The sequence below is a fragment of the Capricornis sumatraensis genome, chromosome 4, assembly GCF_032405125.1.
Source record: "Capricornis sumatraensis isolate serow.1 chromosome 4, serow.2, whole genome shotgun sequence".
NCBI classification, from domain to species: Eukaryota; Metazoa; Chordata; class Mammalia; order Artiodactyla; family Bovidae; genus Capricornis; species Capricornis sumatraensis.
In genome coordinates this window covers 5,467,701-5,481,669 of record NC_091072.1, presented here as the reverse complement: position 1 = coordinate 5,481,669, position 13,969 = coordinate 5,467,701, and positions in this window count along the sequence as shown.

The window sequence follows — 13,969 nt, the reverse complement described above, 5'->3', positions numbered from 1 at the left end:
TTCTATTTTGTTTTTAATTGTAGTCAAACTCTGTTGAGGATCACTTTCTTGCTGAAAACTTAGATTTAAAAGAAAGGTAGCTTGTACCTCTAAATTTATTAATATGTCTTGAATATTAGAAATTTTTCTTCAACTCTCAAACTCTGAAGTTAATCACAGATCATGGAGTGGCCAAATAGGTAAACTTGGGGGGACTTGACTCCCACCTATCTTGTGAAGTGTCTGGTTTCGGCACAGTAAACATTTGGATGGTAAATGGACCAACACTCCTTGTGAGAAAAACTGGAGCAGGACAAGCAGTCTCATAAAGACCCTTGCTCCTTGAAAGAAAAGCTATGACAAACCTAGACAATACATTAAAAAGCAGAGAGATCACTTTGCCAGCAAAGGTCCATCTAGTCAAAGCTATGGTTTTCCCAGTAGGCATGTGTGGATGTGAGAGTTGGACCATAAAGAAAGCTGAGTGCCGAAGAATTGATGCTTTTGAACTGTGGTGTTGGAGAAGACTCTTCAGGGTCCCTTGGACTGCAAGGAGATCCAACCAGTCCATCCTAAAGGAAATCAGTCCTGAATATTCACTGAGGACTGGTGCTGAAGCTGAAACTCCAGTCCTTTGGCCACCTGATGCACAGAACTGACTCCTTGGAAAAGACCCTGATGCTGGGAGGGATTGGGGGCAGGAGGAGAACGGGAAATTGGTCATCGGTGGTCTGACCAGCATCATCTTGATTGTTTTAGGTACAGTTAGTTTTCACTTCCTGGGTTGATTTGTTCCCATTTCATTAAAACCAGTTCTCAGAACTGACAGCTTATGTCATGGACTAAAGCCTGGCGTGCTACAGTCCGTGGGATCACAGAGTCAGACACGACTGAGTGACTAAACAACAATGTCATGGCTACAGTCTGGTCATCATGCAGTTAACTTCTTCCATCTGATGGGAGTTTCAGTATAAGATAGCTCACAGGAAATGGCCCAGAAAATTATCTGTCGCCCTTGGTGTTGGTATGTTAGTCGCTCAGTTGTGTCTGACTCTTTGGGAACCTATGGACTGTAGCCTGCCAGGCTCTTGTGTCCATGGGATTCTCCAGGCAAGTATACTGGAGTGGGTTGCCATCTCCTCCGCCAGGGGTTCTCCCCTCCCCAGGGATTGAACCCCGGTCTCCCGAATTGCAGGCAGATTCTTTACCATCTGAGCCACCAGAAAAGACCCTTGGACTGCTTGTTCTGGAGGAAGATCATTGCTGTGCTAGGAGGCCTCTCAAGCAGGTGTGGAAAGGAACCAAGGACTCCCTCCAGCCCCCTCCAGACTTCAGGGACGCCTCAGGAGAAGGCGTCACACAGTTGGACCTGCCCAGCTGAACCACTGCTGAATTCTTAATACACAGAAACCAGATCTAGTGAGTGGTTTTTTAAAGCGTGTGTTCATAAAGCTTGAGGTTGCTGTCATGGACTGAATGTTTGCGTACCCTCCCCCAAACTCATGCACTGAGATCCTAACCCCCAAGTGTGATGGTGTTAGGAGGTGGGGCCTTTGGGAGAGAATTAGGACATGAAGGTGGGACCTTCTTGAACGGGTTTCTTGCCCTTAGGAGAAGAGAGGCGAGAACCTCAAGAGAGGCCATCCGGAAACCAGGAAGAGGGGAGGGCGTGCAGCAGGGACTCGGCCCGATCTCAGAGCTCCCAGCTCCGTGAGAGACGCGTGCTTGCTGTTGAAGCCCCTAGTCTATGTGATTTGTTACTGCAGCCCAAAGTAGACCAGTTAATTAAAACAGCATTGCTCTTTTTGCCAATCTCATGGGTGAAAAATACCTAGTTTTAACTTCCATTTCCTTGATTACTGTGAGATTTCAATTTACCCTGTTCATGAGCCAGTTTGGCTCCTTCTTTAAATGTTACCTATGTACAGTTGTCCCTCAGTATCCACAGGGGTTGGTCTAGGACTGTCTACAGGTACCAAACGCAAGGATACTCCTCAGTTCCCTTAGATAATATGCCATGGTATTTGTACACAACTTACACACATCCTCCTGTATACTTTTAAGTCATCTCTAGATTGTTTATAATGCCTAATACAATATAAACATGCTATGCAAATAGTTTCTGGTATGAGGCAGATTCAAGCTTTGTTTTTTGGCACTTCCTGGAATTTTTTCAGAATTTGAAGAGGTTGTGTTTTTTTTTTTTTTTTTTACTGTTTTTATTGAATGAAAGATTCTTTACATTTATGGTACTTTAAAATTTTCCAAAGTTTCACACAGTGATTTCATAGACTGCCATAGTAACCCTTCTTTCATTCCCTACTTCTGTATTGCCCCTGCCTGCTTCTCTCCCCACTGGTAGCCACTAGTTTGTCCGCTGTATCTGTGAGTCTGTTTCTTTTTTTTGTTTTATTCACTAGTTGTATTTTTTATATTCTCCTTAGAGGTGATATGTGATACATCTGTCTTCCTCTTTCTGACTTGCTTCACTTGGTATGATCATCTCTGGCCGCGTCTGTGTCGCTGCAGATGACACTGTTTCATTCCTTTCTGTGACTAACATGCCACTGTGTGTAGGTACTGCATCTTCTCCGTCCATCCCTCTGCTGGTGGGCGTTTAGGTTGCTTCCCTGCCCTGGCTGTTGTGCACAGTGTTGCTGTGGACACTGGGGTGCCTGTATCTTTTTGAATTATCCTTTTGTCTGAATATATGCTGGTGAATGAGACTGCCAGATCATCTGGTAGTTCCATTTTTCGTTTTTTAAGGGACCTCCATGTTGTCCTCCATGATGACTGCACCAGCCTCCATTCCCACCAACTAAACTTTGTGATTTTTGCCGTTACGGCCTGTGTGAGGCAGTACTCTGCCGCTTCACTTTGTGTTTTCCTGCTGACTGGTGGCTGGAGCGCCTTTTTACGTTTATTGATCATTTGAGCTCCCTGCTCTGCGGTTGCCTGTTTGGATAGCTTGCCCCCTTTCCTATTGGATTCTTTGTCCTTTTCTTGCTGATGCTTAGTTCTTTATATATTGGGACAAGAGTCTTCTGCTTGCTTTATATCTGTCTCCATCCATGATCCATCTTTTAAATAAATATGTTGATGATCCTTGTCCAGACGGAAACAACAGAGGGCCCTCTTCTCTGCAGGATCTATTTAGGAAGATAACAACCTTTGACTGTATACCCTTTCATAAGCCCTCAAGCCAGTCTTACTAGAAAAAGGGCTTTGTGGGAAGAACAGGAACAAAGCTATATCTGGTGACAATAAAGAATGGTGTATTGAATTCCTGATGTTCTTGAAACATAACACTGAATGAAATTCCATGTGTGATGGCAGTATGCTTACAATCGGAGAACATTTAGAGAGCTTAGAGAAAAATGCTTGAAGGCATTCTCATGCTAAATTCTTTGGTGGAAAGAAAAACTGTCATCTGAAATGTAACGGTATCCCTTGCAGATGTGTAAAAACTAAAAAAAAAGCAAAGAAGACCTTTGATCTTCACTTAATAAATATGGAACCATCAAACCTTTGTAGTCCTTGTAAGCTTAAATTTGAAACAGATTAAATGCCAAGGGAGAAGGATGGCAGGGAAACGTAAAATGAATCACAAAGTAGTTGAATTAAAAAAGAGGCCAGCTGAGGAAATGTATACTGTAATTTCAACTGGATTCAAATCATTTCTCAGGATAAGGAGTGTCCGTACCAAATGATCACACAATCAAGTCACGCATCTTTGCCACTAAAGGGAAATTAAGGTAATTTTTCATTAATAAAATACTATTATCCTGTAAATGCTGGGTGGCAGAGGAGTTGCCCAAAGAGGGTGGTGCAGACCTGAGTACCATTTTTCCTTGTCCAGGCCTGGTGGGAAGGGGCGGCTCCACTGAGGTGTCATGAAGTAGCTGTGCTCTCCAGCCCACCAACCAGCAGTGGCAGGCACTGCCCCTCCCGCCCTCCTCCCCCTGGTCTGTAGGGCACTCCCATCCAGCCCTACACCCCCAGGAGCCGCAGGACTGGCTTGCTAACCAACAGGCAATCAACTTGCTAACCAGCCTGCTTGCTAACCAACAGGAAACCATCACTAATTTTAATACACATGCTCAGTAAGAGAATGGAATAGCCTACATTAGATTTCTCAGATTCTCCACATCATAATTCATAAATCAATATTTGAGGGAAACTTCATTTTGCTTTGAGAATACAAGTTAATTATTTTTCTTAGTGGGAATGCAGTGTTGCCTTTCAGCCTCGTCTTCTGAAAATATAATTTTGATTTCACTGAAGAAGGAATTACATACAGATTAAATTATACTGTTTATGAAATAATTCCTGTTTTAAACTGTTTGTGATGTATTACAATGGGAACATATAAATGGAAGCAGGGAGAAAAATGGCAAGTTGCATATTTAATACTTCTGCTATTTCCCTTTTGTACGGTGATACACGGCACACAGGATCTTTCAGGCAGTGTTTCCCAGAGTGAGGGATATCTTCCACCATCTGAGGGCCCCCTTAAATGCAGATTCCTGGGCCTTGTGCAGGAGATATTAAGTCAAAACCCTGGGGTTAATCCTAGAGAATTTGGTTTATTAACAAGTCCCTGATTTTTTTTTAATTAAACTTATTTGAACTGGAGGATAATTACAATATTGTGATGGTTTTTGCCACACATCAACATGAATCGGCCACCACATACATGTGTCCCCCCATCCTGAACCCCCTTCCTGCCTTCCTCCCCACCCCACCCCTCTGGGTTGTCCCAGAGCACCGGCTTTGGGTGCCCCGCCTCATGCATTGAACTTGCACTGGTCGTGTATTTCACAGATGGTAATGGTTTCTCTAAGTCATCCCACCCTCGTCTTCTCCCACTGAGTCCGAAAGTCTGTTCTTTACATCTGTGTCTCCTTCATGTAGGATCATCAGTACCATCTTTCTAAATTCCATATATATGCATTAATGCACAGTATTTGTCTCTCTTTCTGACTTACTTCACTCTGTATAATAGGCTCCAGTTTCATCTACCTCATTTGAACTGACTCAAATGTGTTCATTTTTATAGTTGAGTAATATTCCATTGTGTGTATATACCACACTTTCCTTATCCATTCGTCTGCCAATGGACAGCTAGGTTGCTTCCATGTCCTAGCTATTGTAAACAGTGCTGCAATGAACATTGGGGTACACGTGCCTCTTTCAATTCTGGTTTCCTTGGGGTGTATGCCCAGCAGTGGGATTGCTGGGTCATTTGGGAGTTCTATTCCCAGTTTTTTAAGGAATCTCCATACTGTTCTCCAAAATGGCTGTAATGGTTTGCATTCCCACCAACAGTGTAAGAGTGTTCCCTTTTCTCCACACCCTCTCCAGCATTTATTGTTTGTAGACTTTTTGATGATGGCCATTCTGACTGGCGTGAGATGATAGATACCTCATAGTGGTTTGGATTTGCATTTCTCTAATAATGAGTGATGTTGAGCATCTTTTCATGTGTTTATTAGCCATCTGTATGTCTTTTAAGAAATGTCTGTTTAGGTCTTTTGTCCACTTTTTGATTGGGTTGTTCATTATTCTGGTATTGAGTTACATGAGCTGCTTGTATATTTTTGGAGAATAATTGTCAGTTGCTTCGTTTGGTATTATTTTCTCCCATTCTGAAAGCTGTCTTTTCACCTTGCTTATAGTTTCCTTCATTGTGCAAAAGATTTTGTTTAATTATGTCCCATTTGTTTATTTTTGCTTTTATATCCATTAAAAATAAGACAAGAGTGTTCACTCTCAACTAATATTCAATATAGTTTTGAAAGTCCTAGCCACAGCAATCAGAGAAGAAAAAGAAATAAGAGGAATCCAGATTGGAAAGGAAGAAGTAAAACTCTCACTGTTTGCAGATTACATAATCTTCTACATAAAAAACCCTAAAAATGTCACCAGAAAATTACTAGAGCTAATCAACGAATATAGTAAAGTTGCAGGATATAAAATCAATACACAGAAATCCCTTGCATTCCTATAGACTAACAATGAAAAATCAGAAAGAGAAATTAAGGAAACAATCCCATTCACCATTGCAGTGAAAAGAATAAAATAACTTAGGAATAAATTTACATAAAGAAACAAAAGACCTATATATAGGAAACTATAAAACACCAATGAAAGACATAAAAGATGACATGAATAGATGGAGAAATATACCATGTTCTTGGATTGGAAGGATCAATATAATGAAAATGAGTGTACTAGCCAAAGCGCTCTATAGATTCAGCGCAACCCCTAGCAAACTACCAATGGTATTTTTCACAGAACTAGAACAAATAATTTCACAATTTGTATGGAAACACAAAAGACCTCAAATAGCCAAAGCAATCTTGAAAAAGATTGGAGGAATCAGCCTTCCTGACTTCAGACTATATTACTAAGCTACAGTCATCAAAATAGTATGGTACTGACACAAAGACAAATATAGGTCAATGGAACAAAACAGAAAATCCAGAGATAAATCCATGCACCTATGGATGCCTTATCTTTGACAAAGGAGGCAAAAAAGTCCATGATTATTCAATGGACAAACATTTGATATCTTCTGTGCTAGCCTAATTCTCTCATTTTTATGAGGAAATTGAAGATCAGGGAGGTTGAAACATTAGTCCAGGACCACACAGTGAGTTAGCAGTTCCTTACCCAGTGCCTAGTGTTTGGAAGCCTCAGCTATTGCTAACCTGTCTCATTCTCATTTTTACCAAGATTTTACTGTCGTGAGATTCTTTTGTTCTTTCCCTTGCATTATTATGTACTAGCATCATTATCATTTGCATCGTTATGTTCATTTTTAAACATTTAATAGAAAAGGAATTTCTTTGCTGGTTCTCTCAATTCTTAGAGCAGACCAAGGTTACCTCCAACGGGAGAGAGGAAAAGAGAGAGAGAAAGAAAAAAAACTGGTGTTCTAGATTAACTGAGGCTACTTCTTTGCGTCCTGTTTCACTTTGGACTCACTGAAGTTTGTCCTCTACCTCTCTGCTGTTTGGCAAGCCCCTTAATTCCAGGAAAAATGTGCTATTCTTTTTTGTTACTCCAGCACCCAGAAGGGGTGGAGTCAGGCTGCAAAGGATAAGCAGATAAACTCCGGAGTGAAAGGAACCCCAAGTGGGTTGTTCCAGCCTCTCCAGGGAACTGCTACTCTGAGGACATATTTAGCAGTTTTGCCCCAGGACACGCACACGTTTTGCACCCACTGTGCTGTGCACTCACTGAAGCTCTGCTCCTCTGCTCTTCTGGATCTTTACCAGTCTCCACGTGGGTATCTCCCCATCCTCCCTTCGTCACCAGGGACTCGCTCTCAACCTGCATTCTGGCTCTTTTTCTGTTTGGATCTATCAGCATAATCCACATTGGTTTTCTGTTACCCTAATCATTTCAACCAGTGCTGGTATTATTATTATTTAAATTAAAATCTGTGGTTGAAATAATCACTGGGGAGGTTTGGGAGCTAGTGGCACATACCACATGCTAAAACTTTTTTTGTGTGTGTGTGGGGGTCAATCCTTATCCATCTTTCAGTCCTTTTTTACCAACAAAATCCTTTACCCAAGCTCCATCTTGAGCCCTCTTTCTAATCCCGCTATTCCCCTCTTATTTATTTACTTTTGTCTGTGCTGGGTCTTTGCTTTTTTGTGGGCTTTCTCTAGTTGCGGCTACTAGTGTGACGGCTATTCTATTTGCCGTGTGTGGGCTTCTCATTGCGGTGGCCTCTCTTGTTGTGGAGCCACGGGCCCTAGGGCTTGAGGACTTCAATAGATGCAGTACATGGGCTCAGTAGTTGCAGTTCCCAGGCCCTAGAGCACAGCCTCAGTAGTCGTGGGGACCGGGCTTAGTTACCCGGCAGCCTGTGGGATCTTCCCAGATCAGGGATCAAACTGATGTCCCCTGCCTTGCAAGGTGGACTCTCTGCCGCTGGACTTCCAGGGAAGCTCTGTTATAGAACGGTGCATATCTCGTGGTCTCACTGATCAGCCTGGATATAGCTGACTCCCATGGTTGGACTTCATGCTGACACCTAGGGAATGTCTGAGCTCCCCACCTCCAGCCACACAGGTTCCTTTCTGTGCAGCCACACCATTTGCCCTCCTCAGACCCAGCCTAATCTGTACCAGGAATTATTTCAGGTATGGGAAACACAGCAACAAGACAGCACTCTCGGACCTTGCAGCATTTATATTTTGGAGAAGGAGGTCGCTTTTAAGCAAGATACTCAGATACCTTTAGATAGGGATATGCAGACAAACAGATTTTTAAGTAGTGATAAATTCCAACGAAAAATGATTATGTTACCAATACACAAAGTGAGTCTGATGCACCAAGAGTGACTTGGCTGTGATGAACCGAGCTGCCTCCCCAGCCGCCAAACAGAATGACCAACAGTTGGGTCTGTCTGTCCTGCCTCCCCTCACCTGCATCTGACAGGTGATGGTTACAGAGAGGGTACACTCCCATCTGTGACCACCTCTCACTGTAAGCAGTGAGCAACTGATTTTGCACAATTCCTTGAGCTGGCCACAAACATCCCCTGCATCTGTGTGTCCTTGGGATAAGCCCGACACACTTTTTCTTCATACAAAAAACTTCACTCCCCCATGTATCCTGTGAGTGGTGTTAACCACGGCCCCCATGTGTCGATGGACTGGCAGTTGGCTGAGTGGTACAGGAGTAAATGTTGATGAGGAAACTCAGCAAAACAGCACTTGTCAGCATCTCTCCATCTCTACTTGGGCCAAATCTGCACCTTCGCTTTGGTCTCACTGTTTTCCAGTCGTCATGTATGGATGTGAGAGTTGGACCATAAAGAAAGCTGAGCACTGAAAAATTGATACTTTCAAACTGTGGTGTTGGAGAAACTCTTGAGAGTCCCTTGGACTGCAAGGAGATCCTACCAGTCCATCCTAAAGGAGATCAGTCCTGAATGTTCATTGGAAGGGCTGATGCTGAAGCTGAAGCTCCAATACTTTGGCCACCTGATGCGAAGAACTGACTCACTGGAAAAGACCCTGATGCTGGGGAAAATTGAGGGCAGGAGGAGAAGAGGACGACAGAGGATGAGATGGCTGGATGGCATCACCGATGTGATGGACATGAGTTTGAGTGAACTCCAGAAGTTGGTGATGGACAGGGAGGCTTGGCGTGCTGCAATCCATGGGGTTGCAAAGAGTCGGACACGACTGAGCGACTGAACTGAACACTTAATACCTTGTCAGCCCCGGTGCAGCCACTCGATCACATAGTCATATGGGTTTAAGTAAGTTCCTCCTGAGTCTGTTTTATTGTGTGGCACATAGAGACAATTCCAGCATCTCAAGAATGTGGTGAGAGCTGGAGATACTTCCTGTAAGGTATTGGCATAGCACTTGGGTATACTAGGACCCAGGGCATGCTAGTGGTGAGTGTCATTGGTCTGCCCTCTCCCTAGAGAGCCAGGCCTGGCCAAGCTGTATCTTCTTCCTGAATTTTGGCCTTGGCCCCTCCCGCTTACATACCTGTCTCCTCTCCCTCATAATCTGGCTTCATGTTTGTCATCTTTTGTAAATTTTCAGTTCCTGTTTTCAAAAATGTAGGGAGAAAATGAGCAGTATTGAAGATATGTAGTAGAATGCAGTATTATTTAATTGAAAGCAATTAAAATTGGGGATTTTTTCTTAAAAGTTTTTCTTATATGTTCACTATAGGAAAAAAACTAAAATACAGATAAGCAAAAATCACCCATAACCCCATTGCTCAGAGATGATCACTTTTTAGATTTTGATACTTGTCTTTTCATACATAGGGATACATATTTTAAAGTCCATGTTATCTTTTTTTTTCCAAAAATAGAATTTCACTATACATCCTGTTTTGTAATGTAAATATTTGTGAATCATAATGTGCTTTTCAGTGTATAACCATTTTATCACGGGCTTTTCTCTGGTTGTGGCAAGAGGCGGCTACTGTCTAGTTGCAATGCACGGGCTTCTCATTGTGGCGGCTTCTCTTGTTGCAGATGTTGCCAAGCGCAGGCTCAGTAGCTGTGGCACAGGGGCTTAGCTGCTCCACAGCACATGGGATCTTCCCCGACCAAAGGCTGAACCCGTGTCTCCTGCATCGGCAGGCAGAGTCTTTACTGCTAAGCCACCAAAGAAGCCCTTTTCACTATGTTTTATGATTGCATAGTAATCAACTATACAAAGTCATTGTCGTTAGATTTTTAATGGTTTGATTAGTTTGTTGTTCGGTCTTGATTCTTGTCAGGGTTTTTTAAGAGAAAGAGATACATAAAAGAGAAAAGATGGCTCTTAGCTAATATTTCCCCCCAAAGATCAAGATACCTGGAACATGTCCTGAAATGATGCAGATTCAGTCTAGTTTTCCATACTTTTAGTAACATCGTAGTGATGGAACTGGTGCATCGTGACCAACACAAAGCACTGAATTCCTCCCGTCCCTCCTATACATGGAGCATGATAGTGGGAACTGAAGTGGCAGGACAGCGTTCAAGAACCTGCTCGGCTCCTCAGCAGAGAACTAATACTTTTGGAGGAGAAAATACTTAAGCCTGGGTTTTATAAAGACCTTTTTGATTTACTCTAATATAAATTAAATCAGCCAGATTTTGTGGTTTGTGTCATTGCTACAGAGATGCTCTTTAAATTCAAATCTCAAATTTATTAATATCTAAACACATGGGACATCAAGCATACCATTTCCCGAACTTCTGGTTTCCGACTTCCTTATCCCGTGCTTAAAAAAAAAAATTCCATTTCCTTGCTTATTCTCTTGTAATGTAAAGATGAACTGAACGTGCTCACAACTGGAAAGGACTTCCATGATCTGTGGCTGATACAGTTGCCATTACAGGACACCAGTCATTCTGAAGAGGGTGTGAGACTGAAACAGAGGATGAGGGATTCCCTGGTGGCCCAGTGGTTAGGAATCAACTCTTCCACTGTCAAGGGTATGAGTTCAGTCCCTCGTCAGGAAACTAAGATCCCACAAGACATGTGGCAGAGCCAAAATATTTAATAATAGTTAATTTAAAATGGAAAACATTTCTTCAGGTCAGTTCAGTTCAGCCCCTCAGTCGTGTCTGGCTGTTTGCGACCCCATGAATCGCAGCACGCCAAGCCTCCCTGTTCATCATCAACTCCCAGAGTTCACTCAAACTCACGTCCATTGAGTCTGTGATGCCATCCAGCCATCTCATCCTCTGTCGGCCCCTTCTCCTCCTGCCCCCAATCCCTCCCAGCATCAAAGGTACTGGAGTTTCAGCTTTAGCATCATTCCTTCCAAAGAAATCCCAGGGTTGATCTCCCTCAGAATGGACTGGTTGGATCTCCTTGCAGTCCAAGGGACTCTCAAGAGTCTTCTCCAACACCACAATTCAAAAGCATCAATTCTTTGGCACTCAGGCTTCTTCACAGTGCAACTGTCACATCCATACATGACCACAGGAAAAACCATAGCCTTGACTAGATGGACCTTAGTTGGCAAAGTAATGTCTCTGCTTTTGAATATATTATCTAAGTTGGTCATAACTTTTCTTCCAAGGAGTAAATGTCTTTTAATTTCATGGCTGCAGTCACCATCTGCAGTGATTCTGGAGCCCAAAAAAATAAAGTCTGACACTGTTTTCCCTGTTTCCCCATCTATTTCCCATGAAGTGATGGGACTGGATGCCATGATCTTCATTTTCTGAAGGTTGAGCTTTAAGCCAACTTTTTCATTCTCCTCTTTCACTTTCATCAAGAGGCTTTTTAGTTCCTCTTCACTTTCTGCCATAAGGGTGTTGTCATCTGCATATCTGAGGTTATTGATATTTTTCCCAGCAATCTTGATTCCAGCTTGTGTTTCTTCCAGTCCAGTGTTTCTCATGATGTACTCTGCATATAAGTTAAATAAGCAGGGTGACGATATACAGCCTCGACGTACTCCTTTTCCTATTTGGAACCATCTGTTCCATGTCCAATTCTAACTGTTGCTTCCTGACCTGCATACAAACTTAAAAGACCATAAAAACTTAAAAAATTAAAATAAAAAGACACCATAACATAAAATGGAGGCTGATGGTTGAGTACAGGCCAGGTGGTCCTGGAGCTGTGGACAATAAAGCATAGACATGGATGTTCCCATTCTTAGAATTACAAGGTCCACAGTGAGCTAAACACACTGGCTTCTGTGATCTACTTTAAAGAGAACAGCAGACTAACTCAGCAGTAGGCAAGAGAGGCATAGCCCCAGTCTCCTGACAAGCTGCTCACAGGGGCAAAGTTTGACTCTGCCGCTACTGCTGCTGCTAAATCGCTTCAGTTGTGTCCGACTCTGTGCAACCCTACAGACAGCAGCCCACCAGACTCCCCCATCCCTGGGATCCTCAAGGCAAGAACACTAGAGTGGGTTGCCATTTCCTTCTCCGATGCATGAAAGTGAAGAGTGAAAGTGGGGTCACTCAGAAGTTTGACTCTATTGACTGTCAATTGGCAAGATGTAGACAGTATTTTGGAGAAGGCAATGGCACCCCACTCTGGTACTCTTGCCTGGAAAATCCCATGGACTGAGGAGCCTGGCAGGCTGCAGACCATGGGGTTGCTGAGAGTCGAGCATGACTGAGCGACTTCACTTTTGCTTTTCACTTTCATGCATTGGAGAAGGAAATGGCAACCCGCTTCAGTGTTCTTGCCTGGAGAATCTCAGAGATGGAGGAGCCTGGTGGGCTGCCGTCTGTGGGGTCGCACGGAGTCGGACATGACTGGAGCGACTTAGCAGCAGCAGACAGTATTTGCCAACAAAGGTCTGTCTAGTCAAGGCTATGGTTTTTCCAATAGTCATGTATGGATGTGAGAGTTGGACTATAAAGAAAGCTGAGCGCCAAAGAATTGATGCTTTTGAACTGTGGTATTGGAGAGATTCTTGAGAGTCCCTTGGACAGCTAGGAGATCCAACCAGTCCATCCTAAAGGAAATCAGTCCTGAATATTCATCAGAAGGACTGATGCTAAGGCTGAAACTCCAATACTTGGCCACCTGACGTGAAGAACTGATTCACTGGCAAAGATCCTGATGCTGGGAAAGACTGAGGGCCAGAGGAGAAGGGGACGACAGAGGATGAGATGGTTGGATGGCATCCCCGACTGGATGGACATGAGTTTGAACAATCTCTGGGAGTTGGTGATGGACAGGGAACCCTGGCATGTTGCAGTCCATGGGGTTGCAAACAGTCAGACACGACTGAGGAACTGAACTGAGCCAGTATTCATTGTGAAAGAAAGTAAGGTTTCAAAGATACCTCTCAGCTTTCTGTAATAGGTGTTCTCCCTGACCTGCATTCATTCAGTTCAGTTCAGTCGCTCAGTCGTGTCTGACTGTTTGCGACCGCAGGCCTCCCTGTCCATCACCAGCTCCGAGAGTCCACCCAAACCCATGTCCATCGAGTTGGTGATGCCATCCAACCATCTTATCCTCTGTCGTCCCCTTCTCCTCCCACCTTCAATCTTTCCCAGCATCAGGGTCTTTTCAAATGAGTCAGCTCTTCGCATCAGGTGGTCAAAGTACTGGAGTTTCAGCTTCAACATCAGTCCTTCCTGCATTCATTAATGGAAAGGAAATGTGGAAAAGTGTGCCTCATAGACTGCTTCTTTCAAAACTAATGAATGTGTAAATTATGGAAGGCAAAAATTGGGAAGCAATTCCACGTACTCCAGATTCTCAGTTAATCAAGTCAGTCCAGCAATTATTCAGAGCAGCAGTCCCTAGCTTTTTAGGCACCATGGACCAGTTTCACGGAAGAAAAGCTTTCTGCAGACTGGGGTAGGGGGATGGTTTCAGGATGATTCAAACACGTTACTTTTATTGTGCACCTTATTATTATTACATGGTGGTATATAATAAAATAAGTATATAACTCATCATATTGTGCAGTTCACAGTGGGTTCCTACTCCTATGAGAATCTAATGCCGCCCCTGTTCTGACAGGA